The sequence below is a fragment of the Delphinus delphis genome, chromosome 16 (assembly GCF_949987515.2).
Source record: "Delphinus delphis chromosome 16, mDelDel1.2, whole genome shotgun sequence".
Taxonomy (NCBI): domain Eukaryota; kingdom Metazoa; phylum Chordata; class Mammalia; order Artiodactyla; family Delphinidae; genus Delphinus; species Delphinus delphis.
The window spans coordinates 2,177,070-2,202,309 of record NC_082698.1 but is presented as its reverse complement, the minus strand read 5'-3'; the positions used below and the strand labels follow the sequence as shown (position 1 = coordinate 2,202,309).

Sequence of the window (25,240 nt, the reverse complement as noted above, 5' to 3'; positions counted from 1 at the left end):
ATCGCCAAGACCCGGGCCCCCGTTCTGTGTCCTGGGGCGTGGGGATGGGGAAGTGTGTCACCGCCTGCCTTCCCCATCCCTTCTGCAGAAGCCATGCACAGGGGGTCTGCTCGTGGCTGCGTGGCCCAGCTCTCTGCAGGCCCCTCTGGTCCCTCCTGCCCACCTGGGGAGGCCTGTAGTCCGAGGCAGCACTGGGGCTGGGAGAACGAGGTGTATTGGATTTGGAGGGAGCACGGGCTGGACTCTGAGATGTGGTGACTGAGGGACATGGAGCTGACGTCCACCTCGGGGTGCGTGCAGCCCCGAGACAGGCGTTCCAGGACCTGGAGGTGGTTTCAGATGACTTTTCCCTTTGCCGTCCCTGCGGCTCCTCCAGGGCACTGCTTAGGGGCTGGGATTCCGTAGACACAGCGGTGGAAATCCTGGCTCTGAGTGCTGAGAACAAAGAACATCTCGTGTCTTCATCTGGGTTTGCAAGGGGTGTAAATGGAGGGGCCGCTTTGCTGGGCTGAGGATAAGGCGGGGCGTGGTGGGGACATGGCTGGAGGGGCCGGAAAGGGCGCCTGGGAAGGGTGTTCGGGGGCCTGGGGGACAAAGTTGAGATGGGGATCCAAGGGGCAGGTGGGGTCCTGCAGGAGAAAGGGGCCAGGCCCTGGGCTGGGAGGGGAAAGGCCCTGCTCTGGGTGGTGAGCGAGGGGCCCCCACTGTCGAGCCTCTGCTCCCCGGGGCTGTCCCCCGGGGAGTGGTCTCTGCTCTCTCAGATGCACCAGTGCCCACCGCTGTGTCGGGTGGGTCTTCCACGTGCGTGGGCGGGTGTGGAAGGGGCTGTGCTCTAGCCAAGTTCAGCGGGTTTCATGCTGAGGGGCCCCTGGGTGGGTGAGAGCACAGGGTCCCCAGGCGGAAGCAGGGGTCTTTCCTACTCTCCCACCAGCTGGGTCTGCTCTGGCCCCGCCCTCGTGGAGCTGGTTCCCGCCGAGGCTGCAGGGCTGCCTGTGCAGGATGCTCCGGAGAAACAGCAGCAACATAAATGCTGCAGGGCTGCCCCGCGGGATCCACCCCGGTCAACAGCTGAGGACGTGCAGCTTCCCTGGAAGGACCTGGGGCTGCAAGGAGAAGTCACCCCGTTCCTGCAGGCGAGGGGGGCTTTTGAGGCCGCTGGGTCCTGCGAGTGCAGCCGGATGCGCTCGTTTGGCGGAGGAATCTTCCCAGCCAGGACTGCAGGAGCCCACATCGTCTCCTTGATGCCCATGGGGAAGGACCTTCTCACTGATTCTGGAGGTGCTGCCAGAGAAGCTCACAGCACCCCACAGTGAGGACTGTGACCGAGGCGGGCAGTCGGCCTCAGGAGGAAGCACGGGGAGAGAAGTGCTGCATCCTCACGGACGACGCTGAGGCCCAGCGGGCGATTCACAGCCGCATCGCCGCTGACGTAGGGCCCGCTCTGTCTCCTGTGCCGTGAACACCCTCTCTGCGGGGACTCAGCCCTGACCTCGGCCTCATCTGTCAGGGTCTGGAAGCTTCTTCCCTCTGCTCGTGACAGCTGCACAGACAGATGAGGACTCAGGGCTGAGCCTCTCCAGCCTCCTTCGCGCTGGAGCTCCCGTCCAGGCCTGCGTGGGGTCGTGGGCACTGCCTTATGGGCGTCCTTGTAGAATTCGCCCTCCGAAGTGGTTCAGGCTGTGGACCGCACCCGACACACACATTCCTGGGGCTGCGGACATGCACGACTGGTCTAGTCTGTGGGGCATGGGGACCAATGGGCGTGTGGTCCCGGAGCGTCACCCCTGGGGGGTCCCCCGGCACCCCACCCTGCCTGTACACTTGCCCCACAGGGCTCAGGAACCCAGAACTGGGTAGCCCTCGTTCAAGGCCACGTGCGTGCTGGGTCTGGGCTCCGGCCTCCCTGGAGATCTGGTTCAAAATGTGTGTGGGAGTCTCCCTGAGCAGGGAGCTGGGACAGCTCTGCCGAGAGCCGGCGGGGGGACCACGGACACCGCGGAGCCATTCGGCCTCTGTGCGTGTTCCCAGGAAGCTTGCATGCAAGCCAGTCCCCAACAGGCTGGGAGGGGGGCCCGGCTGGGCTGCAGGGCCCCCGGGTCTTGGGGCACAGCCTGTGGGAGCTTGCAGGCCGTAGAGAGGAGCTGGGGTGTCAGTGCCAGGGGCGCTGGTCGGGGGATACCAGCCCGGCCGTAGGGGGTCTGTTTACATGTTCAGGACTGAGGTGGGGACGGCGCTGGGGCAGAGAACTCGGGGCTGCCGTGGCCTTCCAGGCTGGAGACAGGCAGGGACGTGGGACAGCCTGAAATGAGCCGGGAGCTCAGAAGGGGCGCCCGGAGGGCTGAGGCCAGGCTCTCACGCCCTTTGAGAGAGCAGCTGCAGGCCAGTTTGAGGGAAGAGGCTCGGACCCCAAACCTGGGGACTGCTGGGGACCTTCTTTCCCTCCCACTGGTCCCCAGGGTGCCTCCTTGGCAGGACAACCTGGGGAATGGGGACGTGAGCTCCCTGCCCCTGGTCACTGGAGGGGGGACCAGGCCTGTGGAGCTGCCCTGGCTGGAGGGCCCTCTGCTCCCCGCTCACCCGCTGGTGGGAAGCTGCCTGCGCAGCCCCTGGAGGGAAACCCAACCATTTCTGGTAAACCCTCCGAAAGGCTTTCTGCTGCTTTGAAAATGGGAACTCAGCCAGAAGGAAAATGAAATGGAGTGGCTTAAAGCTTAAGCACCCCACTTGCTGCCTGTGGAAACTCCCCCGGAAGAGGGGAACACCTGCCGTGCCGTCCTCCCCCTAAGCAGAAGCTTCCCATCTCAGGGTGGGGTCGGAGGTCACAGGGTCGGGTCAGGGAGGAAGCACGTGGGGCGCTGATTCCCTTTGTTCCCAGGTCGTGACTCTCCAGCTGTTGGCAACCCGCCCCCTCAGTTCCTCCTCGGCAGGTGTGCTGCGTGCACGGGGGGTGACACGTCCCCTCTGAGCTGTCCCAGCGTCATCCCAGTTCATCCACTCTCTATAGGGATGCTCCCACCTGTAAGAGGGATGGACCCCGGGAGCCCATGGGAAGGACATCCGGGTGTCTGTCCCCTGCTCTGAGGTGGGCTGGCAACCGAGGGGGCTGTCAGAGTGGGGAGGGGCCTGTGGGCGTGAGAACCTAGGCTTCTTCCTGGAAACTGAGGCACGCTACTCTGGAGGCTGAATGCCAGGCTTGTGGTGAGTTTATTGTTTATAAAGGTCGTTTGACAAGATTGACCTAAAATGTCAAAGTGAAAAGTTTAAAAATCCAGATGTTTTAAATGATTTTTTTCTTAATAGTTGCTATTCAGTAATACAAATCACAATCTGTATTTTGGATATCTTACTGTTTTGAGAAAATTGTTAAAATATGTACAGTCGTTTTACTTTTTTGAAAATTCATATTTAATTTTTGATAAAATTCATTTTCTTACATTCTGAATATCATCGAATTTTATTTTTAGTTCTATAATATTCCTGTCAAAAGTACACAGTTCTAAAAACTCTTGAAGTAACGTAATAATTAGAAAGTTTGCAGGAATGAAAGCAAGCAACACTGTTTTATGGATGTTGTTTATGGGATTCGTATGTCCCTGTTTTATTATTCACTCGACCTCACCAGGCAACCAACAGAGCTGTCAGCCACACGTAATGGGAACCAATTCAGTCACCTTTGCTATTTCGCCGCCTTTCAGTAATATGCAAACCACAGATACACACGCATTTTCAGCGCTGTCGTATGCGGTGCACTTGCCAAGGTAGGAAGATGGATATATTACAGTATAATGTGATAGGTTGACTTTAACTTGCAAATAAATACTTAGAATATGCCTTGTGGCCTCTGTCTGTCCTGGCAGAACTGCTCCGTGGCCGTCCTTGAGCCAATTATTGTCCTGACCCTTTACCTCCCCCCAGAATCAGGGAGGCCTGCAGGCTGGTGACCGTGAACTTGGGTCCTTACCGCACGGGGTCTGTCAGAGCGTCCGGCACAGAGCGAGGCCCTCATACACGTGTGGAACCTGGCGGTGGCCTTTGGGATCCTCCTCTACTTTACTCATTCCTCCCCGAGAAGCACTGGCCACAGTTACCGCAGGCGGACACGCCAGTGCGCACGTGCACTGTGTGTGTGCAGGTGGTCCCACGTGTCCCAGGAATTCACCCGGCTTCGGAGCTGACAGTGTTAAGTCTAATTAAGGGCCTGCATCCTGAGCCCCAGGCAGGTATTCTCCTCCCCAGGCGACTGACTCTGGGGACGCAGCACAGAAACGGCCACATTTGCATCACGAAGCCGGGCTGGGTGGTGACAGACGCCCGGCCGCCGGGAGGAGAAGCTGAGACCGAGAAAAGGGGGTTCCCAGGCTTCAAAACAGGACCTCAGAACGGCAAGCCAGTCTTCAGAGACTCATTTTCCTTAGTCAAAAATAGAAAAGCCATCTGAGATTATCCCAGCCCCCAGCAGAGGAGCAGGGCCAGACTGCCAAGAGGGGCGGCAGCGACCTTGTTGTTCTAACAGGCACCGTTAGAAGCACTTTATCGTCACTCCTGCCTCCCGGGCCTTCCCTCCTGCCTCACTCCCCCCTCCTTTCCACACGTGGCTAGTGGAGGCCTGGAGCCTTCCACAGGGAACCATGGCACAGAGGGGGCAGGAGTGCACTCAGCAAAGCACTGGCACCGAAGCCCACGGGTCTGTGGGAGGTTCTGCGGACCCTGGTCCCCTGGATGCATCTGCAGTCTCCGGGGCTAGGGGCCAGGGTCTATCCTGGTTGGAGGGTCTCTGAGTAGAAGGAATGCTCGGAGCGGCCCTGTGGGCACCTCCCAAGCCTGGCAGAGAGTCTGGCCGTGGCCTCCACGTTCAGCCCCTGGAGTGGATGTGGACAGTCAGGCCGGTGATGCCCTGGGTGCTGCTGGACCACACGAGCCTGATAAGGAAGGCTCTGCCAGTTACAGAAGGATGGCTCGGGCTGAGAACCTAGGGGCTCGCAGGGGACTTAACGGCGCCTTCCTTTGCCCTTTCGGTCCCCCTCCTTCTCTCCACCTCTGTGCCCAGGGGCCTGGCTGCTGGGGCCTCACTGCCCTTCTCCCAGTGGGACAGCGGCAGCACGAGGAGGTGGGTGCCTTCTGTGCTGACTGCAGAGTCCCAGTGTGGGGGGGGGGGGCAGGCCGGGCCGAGAGCGCAGCCCCTCCACACCTACATGGAGGCATCACTCGGCGCCGCGGCCTCCGCTCCCTTCGCCAGTGGGCCCCGGGGGGCCGGCATCTGGCTCCGCCTTTCCATTACTTCTGTTTGTGTTTGCGCCATTTCTTGGGTAACTGAGCTAACCCGTGAATTAATGATGGAATTTGTATTTGTGCATTGTAAATATTGTAACTTTAGAACCAGTTGCATAAAATATAAGAAATGTATTTATAACGGAGCTTGTGTATTACCATAAGAGTTTCATCGGGGGAATAGGTTTAAGCATTATCATCACGAAAAACAGTATTTCACTTCTCCTTATTTATGGTGCACAGTTCATTGGTTTTGGTTTTTTTTTAAAGGGAGAAATAAAAAGAGTCCATGCTGAAACTGCAGAATGAATTCAGATCCGTTTACCTCTCGAGACGTATCGTGGACAAAAAGAAAAACAAAGCTGGTGAATTGTGGGAAGACATCTCTGAAAAACCACAGCATCACTTGAGCCGGTGCTAAGTAGGTAAGAAGCGAAATGTTTTCATGTTTATTTACAGCTCAAGGGGTCAAGTCATACATTTAAAAACTGTTCTTATGGGTTTTGTGGAGCTGATTGATAAAGCGTGTAGGATGGAAACTGCTTTACGTGCGGGTCGGCGCTCTGACCTCTGAGGGCTCCGCTCCAGAGCCGGAGGCCTGGCCCGTGCGCTCCACGCAGACCTGCCCGCATTCAGCCACGGCCACTGGCCCAGGCCTATCGTAGAAACAGGGACTCCTGCCAAAATGAGCAAGTGCTGAGAAGAGAGGAGGCAGAGGCTCCTGCCTGGCGGCCTGCTCCCTTATTCAGTCGCCTCCTGTGACATGAGGCCCTTCCACTGCCACACGCAGGGCACGTGTTGCTTCCAAAGGGTAATGAAAAAGTAGCACACACCGAGTGAGCTCATGGCTTTTACCCGTTTCCCCAGAAGCCAATAGACATAAGGTCCCGCAAAGCTTAGTGATTCGGCCTTCGTGGAACCATGTTTTCTAGCAGTTCTGCCCTTGCGGCAAATGGCTTTGTCGTGACCGTCAGCTCTTCCCTGGTGATATCGAGCATCCTTGAAAAGATACAGGAATGGACAGGCACACACCCGTGGTCCTTTAAAGTATTCCAGGCTGCCGCCTGGTCTCTGCACTCGGCTTGCTTTCCTGCTCCATTCGAACCATCCTTATGCCGTGGCTGGGCAAGAAATGTCTAGCGGGAAGGTTATAGTCATAACATCACGTTTTATTCCCTCTGCGTAATTGCTTTGGCAAAGAAAACCAAGGCCCTTTCATTTTCTTACACCTAAATGCATTTTCTTAGCAGCTTATTTTCTTAGCATCTTAATAATTCTTGCAATGGCGCTAGCTCCTTCCTTGGTGATGGTAGAAACTGCAGCAGAGGGAACACGGGCAACGCCGTCCTTCTTTTTTTCTATTTTGGCTGATATTAGAGCGTCCGCAATCCTGAAAGGAGGAGAGCAAACGCTTTCCAGCTTGGGATCCATCAGAGCGATTGTAAACCTCAGTGGGGGGCTGGCTCACTGAGGCTTTGGGAGCCCACGTTGGGGGGAGGAAAGGACGCTGGGGATGGACGAGGGCCCTACATCCCCTACTGGAGCCTCTGGGCGGCTTGTTCTCCGCTCGAGGCTCAGCGTGAGTTGGTGTGAATGAAAATAAGCCTTATTCAAGGGCAAAACCTCCCTAAGTTAGGGGCATGGCCCTCCAACAGCTCGCCCGGTGGCCTGACACCCCTCCCCCACCATGAGGGGGATGGGCCTGGGCTGCTCTGTGCTCAGATAGGGACACGTCTCTGCTGGTCAGACCCCTGCCCAGGACTCGGCCTGACACCCTCGCGGCCCCAGCCCTGTTCAGCCCTGCACAAGCTCTCGCTGATGACCCCTCCATCCTGGGGCCACCACCAACAGGCCAAACCCAGCCACTCTGGCTGAGGACTGCCTGGTAGGCTTGCCGCAGAGGGGCCATGGGGCACTGCCAGCCTCCACTCTCCAGAGCTCTCTGTGACGCCCCTCGTGTTCCCCAGCCTGCTGGCCCCTGGCACTGCAGACAGAGGCGAGACCTGCTTCTACCTGGGACCCACTGAGAACTTAGGGCTCTTCCAGGCGTGCCACCAGCCTCCAGGCCTTCCAGAACAGTCCCTGACCTGAGCAGCGGCACCTGCACAGTCCTTTCTGTCAGTCTGGGGCCTTCTCTTCCCGTGTCCAGTGCCTGGTCTCTCAAAGGGCTGACTCACGGTGGCTGAGGGATGCTCAAAGCAGGGGCTCCAGAAAGACTGGGAAAACACTGTGGAATAATTGGTTGTTTGATTTTTTGGGAAAAAATGGATCCAAACCTTCTCTGGGGGCAAGATCAGAGCCCCCATCTTAGAGTTTAGTGCGTCTTTAAATTGCATGTGGGGCAGGGGCTGAGGACTGTGAATACTCCCAGAGCTGGGCACTTCGCAAAGTAATCATCTGACCCTAAACTTACCGCAAGTGTGGATTTGCACATCTGCAGCTCTCTGCACTTCCTAAGGGAAACCGCTGACATCGTGGCCACCTAAGGCCATCTGGCCACCAGTCGGAGAGCGAGTTTATCAGTGAGTGCCCGGACACAAGGCACCTGCTCTTGACATGTACCTTGGAACGTCAAAGCCCGCCCAGGTCTCCAGGGCAGGAGATGAGCGGCTCTGGTGAGAGAGCCCAGAGCCAGGGCGGGATCTGGCCCCTGGCCCCTGGATGCCCCAGTAGCTACCATCCCAAGGGCATGAGTGGACACCCAGGCTCTGCCCAGAAGCACCTGCTCATCGTGGGATTCCTTCCTGGCTGTGACCTGGGAGGCTCCCCCCTCCCCAGATGTCCCTGTAATTAACGTGGCTGCACCCCACCGCATGGGCGGCGTCTGGAAGCCCTAGCTTCCCATGGCTGCTTAACAGAGCATTGCAAACCGAGGGGCTGAAAGCAACAGAAGGTTACTGTCTCATAGTTTCGGAGGCCGGGAGTCCTAAATCAATGTCTGCAGGGCTGTTCTCCCTCTGAGGCTCTAGGGGAGGGTCCTTCCTGCCTCTTCCAGCTCCTGTGATGGCCAGAATCCTGGACACTCCTTATCTCACAGCTGCACCCCTCCTATTCCTGCATCTGTGCCATGGCCTTTCCCTGTGTGTGTGTCTCTTCTTTTCTTACAAGCACACCAGCCATTGGCTTAAGGGGCCAGGCTAATCCAGTACGACCCCATCTTAACTAATTACATCTGCAAAGGCTCTATTTCCAAATGTCACCATCTGGGGGTTCGGTGGACGTGAAATGGGGGACACTAGTCATCTCAGTACACTGGGTGATGTCATCTACAAATTTTCACTTGCCATCTGCCTCTACAAGGATCAAATCGTGAGCCGCTGCACCTGCTGACCTTCAGCACTCCCTGAAAGGAGCTCAGGGCGGAGATCAGGAATGAGGTGCTTTGTGCTCTGGGAGAAACTTGCAGCACAGGCCGTCAGATGGCTCAGCTATTTTCAGGAGCAGATTTTGTGAGCCCAATTCTTGCATCTCCTTGTATCTAGAGAGGCACTAAAATCCTTCCTGGTGACGTCTGCTCCTCGGGACGAGCGGAAACCTCTGCAAAAAGTATGTGCCTCATTGCGTGCACTCCCCCTTCACCAAAATCACATCTCTACTGACCTCCCCCCAACCTCTTGGGAGCAGTTCCTCAGAGCTCTCTGAAATGCTGTCTCCCGGGCTAGAGTCCTCATTTTGCCCCAGATAAAAGTTACTCGCAACTCTCACGTTGTACATTTTTTTTTAAGTCGACAGAGACAAGAGCAAGGCCAGAGGGTTTACTGGTAACTGGCTTTGACCTCCACTCGCCTACAGGAGGCTACATACATGGCTTTGTACTGATGTTCCCACACTGGTGGCCGTCTCCCAAGTTCTCATCAGCCTCTGGATTAATGGCGTGCATGGCTGGAAGCAGATAGGGCACATTCTGCTCCAACAGTAAAGCAGCTGTCACAGGATTTCTAACTCAGTGGGAACCACGTCCAAGCACGACCTGTCCTGCTACACGACTCACTGTAGGAATGGGGGACTCTGGTACTTTTCCATCCAACTCAGAAGTCGCAGCCCCGCTTTTATGGGGGCCCTGAGGGCTCCCTCCAGTGTGTGTCTGCTGGACAATTGTTCTGCTTGCCTGTCACATCAGAGCTGCGTCTCAGCATCAGCTGGCCACCGTCAGGGAGCAGAATCTGTACCCGGAATTCAGGGAAGGAACCAGGAATGCAGCAGCTTTGGCAGGACTGATTTTGCACTGACTGGCATCTTCTTTTTCTGAACATTTTCCCTGAGTGGTAACATCTCATGCTCGGCTCAGTCAACTCAGAGCAAATTGATCTTGAGTCAGGAGCTGTGGAAACTGGTTGCCCGAAGAAATGGTTGACCCTAAATCATGTTCTGTGAGGTCGCTCTTGCCGCGCAGTTGGTGGGGGGGTCTCTCTAAGACATCAGCCTTGAGGGCGACAGGTGTCCCCAGCCTGCATGACACTGCAAAGGGCGATAAGGGCGGCTCTGTGCCAGCTGACTTGGGGCCAGGCCCGTGGGGCTCAGGGTTGTGTTTTCCTAGGAACCACCCCACGCTCGCTGTCTGGACAGAGCAGAAGCAGAGCTGGACCCAGACTCGGGGTCAGCCCTGGAAATGTCAGGTCAGAGCCCCAGTGGAATGTGGGGTGATGCCCAGGGCTAGTGAAGGGTCCACCGGGGGAGGAAGGAGGGCCCCGGTGGGCATGGGGAGAGGGGCAGGGATGGGCTTTGAGCGGTCCCGACGGCCAGCAGGTCTCCCTGTGCTGCCTCTGTGGGGCGCGTCCCGGACACAACATATGTGAGCAGGAAGCTGACACGCCCCGGGGCTCAGAGCCAGCACCGGGCGGGGACTTGGTTCCTTCTCGGGAGAAATTGCTCCAGAGTGGGGATGACAGGAACACATCGGGGTGTCTCCCTTCTGGACAGTATCCCGGCCACAGAACCTGCCACAATGGAGCCGTAAGGGAGGCAGTTGGCCTTGCTAAGCCATCAGACCGGCCGGAGGAAGGGGAACTCTGAGAGCGACAGCGGATCCTCAGAGGGAGGTCCAGCAGCCAGGGTGAGACTGGTGTCACCCCCAGGGTGGCAGGATCTGCGTGGCAGGGTCTCTGCCTGGAGCAGGCCCTCAGTGTGACCGTCCAGGAAGACCGTCCAGGAGGCCCCTACATCCTGGGCCGCTGCGCCAAGCTTCGCAGGGAAGTGGGCAAGCGTGAGGACAGGCCAGCCTCCTCCTGGGGCCTCCATTCCTGGGGCTGGTGCACAGGCAGACACAGAAACGCAGCTTCTTTCTAAGCGAACTTTACAGACAATGGCAGCAGACTCACTGGAGAGTGCAATGCAGATCCCCAGGCCTGCCCGGCCCCAAACGTCTCGGAGGGCCTCTGAGAGCCCCTGGCGACGGGCGCGGGGCGGGGCTGGTAGTCACGCCGGCTCTTGCGCTCAGGGCGCATCTCTGGTGGGTCCTGCTGCAGAGCAGCTCTCTGCGGCACGGCTGCTACCGATGCTGTGGTGGGTGGTGGGCTTCCCGTGGGCTGAGGCGGTTTGGCCCAGCGTGATCCAGCACCCGGAGCCGCGCCCGTCGTGCGGGGAGGATTCAGCGAACATTTGCTGCAGGTGTGAGTGAGTCCTTAGGAACGCGCCGCATTTATACTTTTCATTTTGGGAGGAGGGTTGATTCTGCTTTGAAACCTTTGACAGATAAACCATTGGCCGCATAACTCCCTCCCAAGGCAGCCCTTCCCCGACGGCGTGTTCCACGTGGTGTCGTTAGTCCCCCCGCCCCAGGCTCCGGCCATCGCTGGGAACTTGGACCCTCACTCCTTCTCCTCCGAAGTCTCCATAACTTGACAATGTCACACATGGCCCCGTGCGAGCAAAGCGGTGCTTGTTGGCGGGGTGTGTGGATTCTAGAGCAGAAACAGAAACCCACTCCCCCAGAGGGCGGACACAAAGACCAGCGTGTCACGTACCGTAGCGGCTGGCAGGTGCTTTCCCAGCAACTAGATTTCTTCAAGGGTCTACAAGGTCATGACATCACCGACATTAAAATAAAGGTCACCAGGGATGCCTGAGAGGCACTGGGGCCAGGCCTGCGGGAAGCAGAGGGTCCCCTGATTAGCTGAGGGGACTCGAGGAAGGGTAATGAAGAGATACGGTGAAAAGGGAGGCTAGAGAAAGGGTGGGATTCTGGCGCTTGGACAGCGTGGCTGCACCGCCCGAGCTGGGCTGGGAGCTGGAGGGGAGCGTGAGATGTCGCGGTGGGGGGGTGATGCGGCCAGCTGGAGGAGGAAGCGGGGTGGCAGCACCCTGAACCCCTCTCATCCCCGTCTCACACCCCCTGATGCCCTCGCCCCTTTGGCGGAATCCAGCTGGGGGTCAGAGGGCATCTGCAGGGCACAGGGCAGAGTGGATTGAGTGGGTAAAGGAAAGCAAACCTCACGAGTATTTAGTTTCACCATCTTGTTTGTGCCACTCTTTTAGAAGACCCTGTCATTCTCTGAGTGTGTAAAAACCCGTCCAGATGATCTTTCTAGAATAGACTCAGAAATGTCTATTTCTCCTACTCAAACCTGTTCTTTTTGAGATTCAGTATCTTCATCCCAGGAGGCGTCGATTCCTTTCAAAGCCACAGAAGCAGGGCTCGGGGACCTCGGGCCATCCATTAGTGGGCCTACAGAGGGTTTTTTTTTTTTTTCCAGACAATAAGTTGCACATTAAACTTCTATGATGAGATATCTTCAAGTGCAGCCCAGCTCACTTTGGACACAGCAGTGTTCTGGCCTCGGCTTCATCCCATTTCATATCGCTACACAATTGTAGGCTGATTGCAGATCGCTGGTACTGTTAATGCCAAATTCCAGCCATCAGTAGAAAAAAGACTCACCTGTCAGCTTTCTCTTGCCTGGAGGTAGAGAGACAGCAAGAAAGACAGTGAGGGGGTGAGGGCCACCAACCTCTGTCCCCAGGTGCTGCCGAATGCAGTTCCAGGTCCTCTTACAAACTGAAAATCTCTGTGCCCAGTGACTCTAGGTTTCAAGCATTCAAAGTGGATTTTCCCAGCAGGAATATAAGACGCAGCAGCCTGATGTGTTTATCCTCCATGGGGGGCTCGAGCTGAGCTTACTGAGGAGTCGGGACATGCAAGGAACCCACCTTCTTTAGCCTGGAACGTCCTACACCGATCTGGTGACGGGTGGGCAGCTGGACCGGGTGTGGGGACGTCCGTGAGTGAGCACCCTGGCGAGGGGTTGATGGCTCTTCTCGTATTCACTGTCCGTATCCCGAACTTCACATTAGAGATGCAGACCAGACTGAGGACTTCTGAGGTCCTTGGGAATCCCAGCACCTGTGGAGGTGGGTGTCGCTTGTAATCAGAGTCTCTGCACAGCTGTGGTTTTCTTCATAGAAAGAAGGTATTGATATTTCCAACCCCGAACCAAGTCTTGCATCGTTTCAGTGTCCAACAGAAGGATGGTGGGTGTCTGTAAGATGTTATCTTTGGTGGACGTATCTAGATAGCTCTTTCCCCCGAGTCTGCAGTCAAGGACAGTGTATCGAGGATGGTGTACCAGTTTTCTCAGGCCACCATGACAAAGTACCACAACCTGGATTAGTTCTTTCACAGCTCCAGAGGCCAGAAGTTCAAAACTCAAGGTGTCGCAGGCTAGTTCCTCCTGGGGCTCAGAGGGAGACTGTTCCAGGCTTCTCGCCCAGCTTCTGGTGGCTTCCGGTAATCCTTGATGACCACTGGCCGGTAGATACAGCCCTCCAGTCGCCACCTCCATCATCGCGTGGCCTCTGTCTGTGTCCAGACTTTCCTCTTCGTACAGGAGGCCAATCATTCTACTGGGACCGCCCAAAGCCCACGTGACCGCACCTTGGGACCTCACTTAACACATCTGCAGAGACCCTGTTTCCAAATAAGGGCACATTCACAGGCACAGGAGATTAGGACTCAAACACATCTTTTGGGGGGACATAATTCAACCCAGTGCAATGGTTTGGGCTCAGAGCCTGGACCCTGAGATAGGATCAAGCTAGTGAACTGTTAAATGTCTGGTTATTAAGTGTGATTCTGGCCTTGGGTGTGAGAACACCAGGCCAGGAATGGTTCCTTTTTGGCCTCAGGTGGGCCTCAGAACCCCTGGGAAGAGGGTGTGAGCATCTATTGTCGAATCCAGGGATACAGTTGTTATGAGATGCCATCGCCCTGGGCACCGTCCATCCTAGAAATATACACAGGCAAAGGTCACCGTCGTGGGAGATTTAACATTGATGGGACCCTTTTTGCAAGCACCCGCCCACATTTCCTTTAGTTCTGTTTGCCCCCTTGAGTACAGAACACAGGGAGAATGTGTATTTGTCAGAGAAGGCTGGACTTGTCAGCGCTCTCCAGAGAAACAGAACCAGTGGCATATACAGAGTAGGAGGTGTTTTAAAGGAATGGCTCGTGTGATGTTGGGGGTAGGCGCGCCTGAAACCTGCAGGGCAGGCTGGAGACTCAGGCAGGCTGTGATGCTGCGCTTTTGAGGCAGATTTTTTCTTCTTCAGGAAACCTCAGTTTTTGTTGTTAAGGCTGCATGGATGCGGTGAAGCCCACCTACGTTCTCAGGGGTCATCACCTTTCCTTAAAGTCGAATGATTATCAGTGTTAACCGCCTACAAAATCCCTGCACGAATCCCTTAGATTCGTGTTTGGTGACATAATCAGGCACCATAGTTACAGACACGTAAAGCTGCTTATCGCAAGGGTGGCCTGGTGTTAACTATGCCGAGTCCTTGCTTCTTTGTTTCAGGCCTGGTGACCTGGCCTGGGCCACTCTTTCCGAAAAAGGTTTTCTCATCAGTGGAATGGGAGTATCACAGCAATCCCTAAATAGGCTCTTGTGTGTAAAGATGAGCACCACGGGGTCTGCAACGTTCACCCTAAGGAACGTTGCAAAGGAGACAGGGGCTAACTGACGCTACGGTCCAGCCCGACGTGTCCTCAAGTGCCACGGGGTTTGCAACATTCACCCTAAGGAACATTGCAAAGGAGACAGGGGCTGACGCTGCGGTCCAGCCTGACGTGTCCTCAGGGCAGCAAGGACGGAGACTGCCCACTGCCCGCCTGCATGAGGCTCCCGGGGGAGGGGGCTCTCGGCAGCCTGTCTCTGCCCGTAAGGAAAAGACCAGGGGCCCTGGGCCCACGTGGACCTGAACCAATGCATGGTGGTGGGGTGACTGGAGATGAGGGTGCATTCTGTGCTACTTTTGACGTGGGGTGGGGTGGGACAGAGAAGAAAGACCACCATGGCCCAAGAGCCTGATCAGTGACCAGGTGAGCAGAAAGGTGGCGCAGGGCAATCTGGGTGGGTCCTGCCCACGTGAGACGCCTTCCCCAGAGACCCCTAGTTCCTCCCGAGCCCCGCCCACTTGCCGCCTGGTGTTCACACCCAGCCCCAGACCCGACCATCCTCTGTGGTCTGAACACCTGCTGCCTCCTCCTACCTGACCCCCCCGCCCGCCCATCCTCCATGCTGCCCCGCGACTCCCGTGGACTTGCTCGTTGGGCCACCTGCCACCAGCTTGGAGTCCTGCAGTGGCTTCCACTGCCCTGAAGGTGGAGGGAAGCCCCCCAACCCCTGCGCCCCCCTGCCCACCTCGCTTACCATGGGACAGCCCCTCTGACACGGGCTGGTCACTTCCTGTCCAGTGTGCCCACTCCCTTCCCGCTCAGCCCTTCCCTGCAGTTAGAGGACCTCTCCTGTCGTGGACTGGCTAGGACACCATCCCCTCCTCTCCGTGGCCCCCTGCGGGCAGGGGCACGTATCCCCGATCCCCGGTGCCTAGGGCAACAGGGACCTCGGCACTGAAGCCGGGGAGGAGAGAGTGGGGACAGACACGTCTGCTGGAGAACTTTGATCCAAGCAGAGCAGTGACTCACGATGAAAGATCACTAGTCACGGCAGAAGCAGCAGGACAGCAGCTTCCCTCCCCCTTGCCTCCCTCCCCAGGAGCCTGGCCGCCATCCCCCGCCCAGGCTCCATCCTCCACCAGCCCCTCCTGCAGCCGCAGCTCACCTAGTTTCTGCTAACTGCTCCCTCCTTGGCCGTCTTGATCTCGCTCTCCTGCCTTCAAATGTTTGCAGGTCTGAGTGGGGATAAAAGGACATTCCTTTAGTGGGATTGCTGGGTCGTATGGTAGTTCTATTTGTAGTTTTTTAAGGACCCTCCATATTGTTCTCCATAGTGGCTGTATCAATTTACATTCCCACCAACAGTGCAAGAGGGTTCCCTTTTCTCCACGCCCTCTCCAGCATTTGTTGTTTGTAGATTTTCTGATGATGGCCATTCTGACCGGTGTGAGGTGATACCTCACTGTAGTTTTGACTTGCATTTCTCTAATGATTAGTGATGTTGAGCATCTTTTCGTGTGTTTGTTGGCCATCTGTATGTCTTCTTTGGAGAAACGTCTATTTAGGTCTTCTGCACATGTTTGGATTTGGGTTGTTTGTTTTTTTGATACTGAGCTGCATGAGCTGCTTGTATGTTTTGGAGCATATAGCCTGGGAAAACCATAACTCAAAAAGAGTCACGTACCACAATGTTCACTGCAGCTCTATTTACAATAGCCAGGACATGGAAGCAACCTAAGTGTCCATCAACAGATGAATGGATAAAGAAGATGTGGCACATACATACAGTGGAATATTACTCAGCCACAAAAAGGAACGAAACTGAGTTATTTGTAGTGAGGTGGATGGACCTAGAGACTGTCATACAGAGTGAAGTAAGTCAGAAAGAGAAAAACAAATACCGTATGCTAACACATACATATGGAATCAAAAAAAAAAAAAAGAAAGAAAAAAAAGTGGTCAGAAGAACCTAGGGGCAAGACGAGAATAAAGATGCAGACCTACTAGAGAATGGACTTGAGGATACGGGGAGGGGGAAGGGTAAGCTGGGACGAAGTGAGAGAGTGGCACTGACATATATACACTACCAAACGTAAAATAGATAGCTAGTGGGAAGCAGCCGCATAGCACAGGGAGATCAGCTCGGTGCTTTGTGACCACCTACAGGGGTGGGATAGGGAGGGTGGGAGGGAGGGAGACACAAGAGGGAAGAGATATGGGGATATATGTATACGTATAGCTGATTCACTTTGTTATAAAGCAGAAACTAACACACCATTGTAAAGCAATAATACTCCAATAAAGATGTTAAAAAAAAAAAAAAGGACATTCCTTGGCCCAAGAAGATGCCTCTCTTCCTGGGGATTTGATCCCTGCCTGAAGCCTGCCTTCGGGAGGGATGTGGGTACAGGAGGGGACGCCAGTCAGGCAGCAAAGTCTCCCTGGACAATCCCGGCGGGGCCACCATCAAAGCGACTGCACCGCTGGAGCCAGGAGGAGGCGGGCAGCCACCTGTGGCTCACCCGTGCTCATCCCTCCCTCCAAAGGCTCTTGGTTCCTCGGCCTCATTCCGCCCCTAACAAATGCACGAGAAGCCATTCATTCTCCAAAACCCAGTTTACAAATGTTCCCCGACTTTTCCCATTAGATTTCAAAGCCTTCTCTGTCAGCCTCCGAAGAAAGGATCATTTCTTATTAATTATCAGGGGACAGGAGGAAAGGACAGGTGAGCCTGGAGTTCTTTAAAGAGCGAAAAGGCTGAACTGAAAAGCAAAAGGCTGTGTATTTTCTGCCCAGCCTTCGTCTCAGTTTGCAGAATGAGAAATAATGAAATCAGTTTCATCTAGATTAGCTGAGGCACATGCCCGGCGGTGTCTCAATTCATTCCGGGTTCAGAGAGAGCAGGGGTTTCGCTGTGTTCCTATTCTCTGGCGTACAGATTCTCCTCTGCGAGAATATGCCGTGATCTTCCTAAGATTCCAACAAACCACTGAATCTCTCACGACGCACAAGTCTTGTCCTGTTTCCTGTGCCACGATCTGAACACGACAATTACACACAGAAATGCAATCCCGGAGTTGGTTTCTAAATTCACGTTTTGGTTCTCAAGCATCCAACTAATTTTATTCTAATTCTGTGGATGGATGGAGTTTTGCTGAGCTGCCAGCCTCAGCAGTTCTGTTCATCCTGACTTTGACTCCTGTTTATATCTCTGGCTCCGGGGGGCATTGGCAGGGAAGAGAGATTTGCAAAAACAAGCCCCTGCCTATTCAGAAAAGGATGTTGGGCTAATTTCACAGGTACAAGTGCGGAAGGCAGGAGCTGCAGTTCTGCGGAAAATGTGCCTTATTTGTAATCCCTCCATGTCACTCTGAGGTCAAAGAGCATTGGTTCACCGTTGGGCCCAAGGTCCAAGGAACCCACGTCTCCTCCAGAGACAGCCAGGGCCACCACCCTCCCGCGGTGACTCTCAGGTCTGGGGTCCATCAGGTTGTGCCTACATTTTTGTTTCCTCCCTTAGGAAATCCCAGGTCTTGCTTCATTGATAGGAGTCCAAAGTGGGTCACCCACTCCATTTCTTTGTGCTATGTTTCGAGATGAAAGGGAGAGGTGAAGTTTGATTATAGTTTCAGGCCATCTGGGGGGTCCTGAGCTTCACAGTAGGCCGCCTCAGGCCACCTCATTTGAGCACTGGAGGCCCCTCTATTGTCAGGATATTTACTTAGTTGCAGATTCTCCCATGCTGGGCTCATGGCTGGTGTGGGTTTCTTTGTGTTTCCTCAGAAAGGCATGTTCACATCCTAACCCCTGATACCTGTCAACGTGACCTTGTTTTACAATAGGCTTTTTGCAGATCAGAGTTGTTATCAAGTTAAAATGAGGTCCCCCTGGAGTAGGATGGGCTCTAATCCAGTGGCTGGTGAACTTATAAGGAGAGAGATTAGAAACCAGACACCCAGACAAGAAGGCCAAGTGAAGACGGATGTGGAGGCTGGGGTGATGCAGCCACAAGCCAGGGATGCCAGGAGCCGCCAGGAGTGGGAAGATCAAGAAAGGCTCGTCCTCCAACACCTGCCAAGAGAGAATGGACCTACAGACTCATGGATTTCAGACTTCCAGCCTCCGGAACTGTGAGAGGTTGAGTTTCTGTGGTTTTAGGCTGCCCAGCTTGCGGCGCTTGTCACAGCAGTGCCGAGGCACTGGTGAGACTGTCCAGCCCTGTTTCCACCTGACAGGGATGGATTCTAACAGCCTAAATCCTCTGATCGGCCACTGTGCTCTTCCAACGTCAGGGCCTTGGGCAGGAACCGGGAGGAAGCCCCTCCCTCCTACCAGGGGTCCAGTGTGGGACTGGTCCACACTCTGCCCTCAGAAAGCCCACCCAGGAAAGTGGATGAACACGGAGCCACGGGGGTTTTCCAGCTTCCTCATGGCAACACCCACCCAAAGCCTGCCGCGGGGGCGGGGCCTGGCAGTGTGTTTACAGTCATATACTGGGTACAAGTTGCCAAATACACTTAAGCTGCAGTCTCTTGGTTCTGCTCTTTCTTTCCACTTGCACCTCCCGTGGGTGCTGCAAGCCCCTCTGGTGGAAGGCTGTGCAAGGGCTACAGGCGTGTCTGGGGTGTAGCTCGTGGAGGGTGTGTTGGGGGTGCCCTGAGTGTCTGTGTAGCGGGCCTACACTCGTGGAGTTCAGAGCCACTTCCAGATGGATCCAGTTCCTGCTGGAAGCTTCCAGGAGCTGGTAAGGAGCAGAGCCTGATTCACTGCAAGGTTGACAGCCATGCTCGGAGACTTCACACTGCCCTGGATGGCCTGTCTTCTGCCCGGCCAGCCCTCACCAGGCCTTAGACATTTTAGCCAAGAGACCAGTAGTTTATGGCCAGTGGTGACACCATCAGCCTTCCCTGCCCCCATTGTCCCCCCGTTTGCTGATCTAGCTCCCGACGGACGCCTGCATTTGCTCCTGAGGTCATTTCAGCCCATCTACAGAGGTGTGTCATCACCTCCCGGTGATTTGTCCTAAAATGTTGGTGCCCAGCAGCAACTGCACGTCCACACGCTAAAGGGCCGTCAGCTAGAGTCTTCTCTTGCTACCCTAGAGAACTCAACATAATCAGAAACCGTATAGTTCCAACCTGAAAGAAACTCAATAGACACTTTTCCAGGTTTGACCACCACCTTAAAAAATGGCATGACATTACCAACATTGAGATACAAAGAAAGATATCTTTCCACACATCAGTAATAATAATGTAAACATTTCACTGAGCTGTGCTGGAATGAAGACCAGCTTCTCCCTAGAAAACGGTCCCACAAAATTGCCATTTGAAGAAGCAATCAGAGAACGTGTCGCCAGGAAAAGCAGGTTATGGGGGCTGTTAATTAATTCAGAAAGTTATGCTTTTTCCTGGATTTTGTGATGTTGGCGGCCTTCCCAGCACTTGGAAATTTAAAACGTGTTGTGATTTCTTTTTCTTCATATTTACTTTACTGCCCTGTTTTGTATTTATTTCTTAGAGACACCTCTCAGCTTCAGGCCCCAAGCCCCCTGCATTTCCCCAGCCAGTTTATCCGGGGTGCGCGAACGCCCTGTGTGCTCCCCGTCCGGGTGGCCCATCACCTGCAGGTCAGGGCTCGCCCTTCTCGGGTTGAACTGAGCCAGGATTTCGTGCTCCCTCAAATCTCACTGGGCCCCATCCCTCAGCCCCTCTTCCTGTGCTCTCAGACTGGAGGAAGTGTGGAGGGCTCTGGGGAGGGCTGGGACCTGCCCCTCACCCATATGTCCACTGCCATCCCCCCAGCAAAGGCCGGCACTTGGCCAGCTCAGGTCATCTGGTCAACCATCTCGACCCCCGCCGCCCCCTCTGCTGGCACCTGGGAGTGTCTGGTCCTCAGCCAGGCATGGAAGACCGCCCCAGGGTTCAGGACCTCCTCCGCCTTGTGACCTCCCACTCTGAGACCTTTGTCTCTTTCTGGATCAGCTCCACACTCGCGGCCACCCCTGCATGATGCGAGGACCCACTGGACCTCAGGGGTGCCGCCTGCAGACACTTCGTGCTCAGACCAAGCCTCCGAGCTTTCGACCCCCAGGTACTGCCGCTCTGTGCTGGGAGCCTGGGGTCCCTCCAGGCCCTTAGCAGAGAGTGTGGGAGCAGAAAGCCTGTGGGAGCGGCATCCGGGGCTGGGCAGACCCGAGTTCGGACTTAGATTTTACCATCGACTGTGGGAAACGACCAGATTCTTGGACCTGTTAAATCTCTCTCTCCCTTAAAAATGGAGATAAAAATACTTCCTTGCAGAATGTTGTGAGGACACGTGAGGTGACAGTGCAAAGCGCAAGGCCCAGGGCCTGCTGTGCACGGCTGAGCCTGTTAACACTGGTGCGTGTGTGCTCATTGTTTCTTGATAAACTGAAGTTTTGAAACAGGCAAGTTAGACCCCCTTTATTGTTCCCTCACTTTGCCCTGAGTTCCTGGGAAGCCCTGCCCGTCCTCCCAGCCCACTCCCCGAGTGCCAGAAACAGGGGGGCACGTTCACGGTGATAGAAAGAGGCGATCTGAGGTCGTCACTGGTTGGAGGCAAGGAAACTGGGGTGATGAGGACGAGTTCTTGTAGGAAACAGGATTTGGGCTGAGACCCGTGCTGCGAAGCCGGGGAGCCCCGAAGGCACACATGGAGCGGCCTTGGAGAGGTCAGACGATTGTCAAGACACCTGCAGAACGTCCACTGTCCAGCCTTCACTGTCCTTCAGTTGCATTTGCTGGGTCTTGGCATTTTGCCCTCTGTTTGCCAACAGACCCATGTACCCTCCACAGCCGGGTGGGAAGTAGGGCGATGGACTCTGACTTCACCGAACTGCCCTGGGTGGGTGGGCAGGTGGTGGTGGGCTTTGCTCGTCTTTAGAATAATAGCCCTGTGACCTGGTCTCCACCTCTGGCTGTGAAACAAGGCCACTACCCAGTGATGGAAAAGGGGCAGTTTTCCTCGATACGGCAGCAAAGACCATTAAGAACGGGTTCCTTTCATTCTTCACATGTTAATTGAATTTTCAGTTGATCCTTAATAGGAAAAAAAAGGAAAAGCAATCTATAGTTGTACCCTGAATAAGATTTCATATTATTTTGCCTTGAGACTGCAGCCTCCTACAGAAGATGAATCACTGGGCACCTTGCAAACAGCTGAGACTCTGGCTTTGAAAGGATCCCTCCAGGCGTGGATGGGCCAGCCTGGGGGATGGGCCGGTTCTGGGGACTCGGGACTATTGTATCCAAGGCCGCTGAGAGCAGCTCTCAGGTGTGGGACCTGCAAATAGGTGAGCCTTCCCCTACCTCATATTTAAATAAGGATTAAAAGCTTAATGTTTGCCAGTACACCCCCAAACCTTGTGGTGGAAATGCTGTACATGCAGTAAATCTATGTTCACGTCACTCTGTCCCTACACAGAGTTGTTTAATTGGTTTATAGAACCGTCTCCATTTTAAAATGTTTTGAAGTATTTGTAGTTGAAATGTTCCAGTAGTCAAAATGCATACATGTGATCAAGCAAAAGTCCTGTCTCTAAAGGAGGGTGTTGGTGACCTGAAGGCTGAGCTTGGAAGCTCCCACCTTCAAGAACCCCTCCCTTCCCTGTACACACACACTTTCTGTGGCCACTTTTCCTTAGCACCTTAAGGGCCTCTGTAAAGAATGGTGTTTAACAGTACAAAATTTCCCAGAATTAAAAAAGAATATTGAAATATAGTTGATTTACAATAGTGTGTTAATTTCTGCTGTACAGCAAAGTGACTCAGTTATACATATATATCTTCTCTTTCATATTCTTTTCCATGACGGTTTATCACAGGATATTGACTATAGTTCCCTGTGCTCTACAGTAGGACCTTGTTGCTTATCCAGTCTCTATATAATAGTTTGCACCTGCTAATCCCAAACTCCCAATCCATCCCTCCCCCACCCGCCTCCCCCTTGGCAACCACAAGTCAGTTCTCTATGTCTGTGAGTCTGTTTCTGTTTCATAGATAAGTTCCTTTGTGCCATATTTTAGATTCCACATATAAGTGATATCACATGATATTTGTCTTTCGCTGTCTGACTTACTTCACTCAGTGTGACAATCTCTAGGTCCATCCCTGTTGCTGCGAGTGGCATTATTTTGTTCTTTTTTATGGCTAATAGTCCATTGTGTACACGTACCACATCTTCTTTAACCAGTGTTCCGTCGATGGACATTTAGGTTGCCTCCACGTCAAAATTTCCCAGAATTAACCGTCAAAACAACCAGTGTAATGAGTAATCAAACATGGGCTGAGCCCAGGGCTGTGCTGGACCCACAGCACGGTCCCTAATTCCAGGCAGCGGCCCCTGACAGCCGGGTGTCTGTGCTGGGCGCCCTGGGGGCTGAGGGAGGGTGGGCACCCTGCCCACAGCGAATGGGGGACCCTGGGCTGCCCGGCGGATGGGGTCCTGCCACGAGGTGAGCCCTGATCCGCGACTAGATTGTCTGCCCTGCGACTTGGGGGCAGAGTGGATCCTCTCAAACCTGTTTCTACCGGGCAGGATGATACCTGACCCAGGAGCTTCTGCTCCCATGGCCATCACAAGTGCAGAGATCTTCTTCTCCATCTTGATGTCTAGGATATTTTCAAAACTGTTTATGTTAAATATTAATAACAGCCTCACTAGGGTTTTGCCTCGTGCTGTAGCTGCAATTTCGCTGCTAGTTAGGCTAATTAATGTACTACACTTCGGTCCTTAAACCGAGAACTGTGCTTACATGATTCTCCTGAGCCTGATATGAATGTCTTTATAGATGGAAACGCTTCTCCCATGGAAGTGGAGGTCAGAAGGCAGCGGCAAATCGGTTTTGCAGGTGGTAGCTCACCTCTCACGCCCCACGGCTTACAGTCTAGGTCCTGATCCGGCAGCAGAGAAGCTGGGGCCCTGGGGGCCCACAGGCGTGTCCCATCTTGCCGAGCAATGTCGGGGCGCCCGCTCTAATCACGGAAGCCTTTTCTAAGTTACCCCTTTCTGGCCACGGCCCTGATGTTTATCCCAGAGTCGTGGGCTTCCCTGCTCACCCGTGGAATTATTCAGACAAGCCCATCACATGCTCCTCAGGGACCGAGGGGCACCCACCCTCCTGTTAGGTTGGAGCCTCTTCCAAGGCCCCCGGCTGTGAGAGGCAGCCCCAAGCATCCCTGCTCTGACAGGTGGTTCCTCCTCCCTGGGCTCGTGACAAATAAATGAATTAATGGCTGTCCATCTCCTCAGGTGTCACGCTTTCAGCTGTCCCCATAACCCCGGGCCAGCAATCCCTCCCTCCCTCCCTCGCCCGCAGGGGAGGAGGAAGCCATCAGAGACAACCCCGGCTGCTTCTGGCCGAGGGAAGTCAGACCCCAAGCTCAGGGGCCACGTGATGAAAATGCCCTTCGAAGGGGACCTTCAGCCCTGTCCAGTGCAGGTCAGCTGAGTGACATCCTTTCCCAGTCCTTGTCCAAACTAAGTACAACCCCTTGAGTTTCCACTTGGAAAAAAAGATCCCGGTTCCTCTGGGGTCCTTTTCCTTTGTGATGAGCACGCATCTCAGGGGGGAGCACCGTGCTCGTCTGCCTGCTTGGCCACGTCCCGTCACAGTCCGTAGAGCGGAATCTCTTAGCGTGAATCCTATGCATTATTCCTTTACGTTCCCTTCCATGCTTTGCTCCTAAACTCGTCCTGTTGCCCATCTTCTTGGTCCTTCTCTTAACCAGGGACTTGCTTTCAGACTCAGAGGATGGCAGGCAGAAGCTCCCACCTGAGCGAGCACCGGGAGCCTGCACGTGCGGGGTCACAGCTCTGGCACGAACTCCCAGCATCCTCACCGCTCCACCGGGTCCTTGGCGCTCACCGCCAGCCACTGACCCACTGTCCCTGCAGCTCAGGAGCAGGTGTGGCTCCGTGGCCCTCAGGCTGTCTCCCTTGGTGTGTGGGACATCCTCTCTACAAGGTGGGGTTTAGTTCGGGAGATGCCATTGCCCCTCGTGCTCTGTGATGGTCCCATGGCGGGAGGCTGGGCTCCTCCCGGGAGGAGGGGTCTCTGGACCCCGAGCAGATGCTCCTCTGTGGGCTCCGCCGCTGCCTTTGGGTCACCTGAGCGTTCTGTTTGTGCTTCTCCCAGGAGGGTTTCCTTGTAGAATCCCTCATGTGGCAGATTTTATTTTTGAAATTTGGTTGCAGCAATGTCTCCCATCACATTTGCTCTTCTGTTCTGTGGCTTTGCCAGGCCCCCGACCAGGAGCGGCGTCTGGTGCCCCCGAGTCTCCCCTGGAATCTGGGTGGGTTGACCCACTTGCTTTGCACCAATAGAGCAGGGCGTCGGTTACCAGGAAAGAAATACGGCATCTCAGGCAACCAGGCTGTGAAAAGTGCAAGCCACATGAGAGGTTCTGCTCTAATGATGAGACTCCACGTGGGGAGAGACAGAGACAGACAGAGAGACAGAGAGGGACAGAGATGGGCACACACACATCAAGGGGCACCACTCAGGCCCCAGCAGACACCCCTTGAAGCAGAGAAAACACACCCAGCCAAGCCTACCCCGTATTCTTGACTCACAAAACTGTTCAAAAATGCAAGTGTTGTTTTAGATCCCTATTTTAAGACGGCTTCTCATGCAGCAATAAATAATTAAAATACATATACTCACAATAGCCACAGATATTTGAAGTTGGAAAATAATTATCAGCATTTCCGCTGCCTTATCTGTTTATCCGGGGGAGTATTGTTCACATTCTCAGTAATAACTGTTTCAGAAAGGAACACTGCAGAGACAGACGTTTGGTTCCTTAGAGGGAAATAACGATATGATAAAGGATACAAGACGCTGCCTGTCAGGACCATCACTCTTGGAGCTGAGAAACCATCAGAGGTCATCCAGGTTGTCCAGTTGGGTCTTGTGGGCCCCCGAGTCCACCAGAGATGCGTCAGCGACCCTCTCCCCCAACCCTGGCACCGACCCTGACTGCCGTGGGGCGGTGTCCCACCTCCACTCCTCTCTTCTGCTAGGGTCCTTGACAGGTTTTAGGTGTAAGCGTTTCTTCT

General features: G+C 54.7%; 1 long non-coding RNA gene across 2 annotated transcripts in view; it reads left to right on the top strand.

Annotated features, from left to right (window-relative positions):
- Positions 1 to 5,638, top strand: part of LOC132439246 (uncharacterized) — a 422,400-nt gene extending 416,762 nt beyond the window's left edge. For both annotated transcript variants that reach the window (XR_009522331.1, XR_009522330.1), the window contains one exon: positions 5,539 to 5,638. This is a non-coding gene — a long non-coding RNA (uncharacterized lncRNA). The remainder of the gene's footprint in view (positions 1 to 5,538) is intronic.
- The last annotated feature ends 19,602 nt before the right edge of the window (positions 5,639 to 25,240 follow it).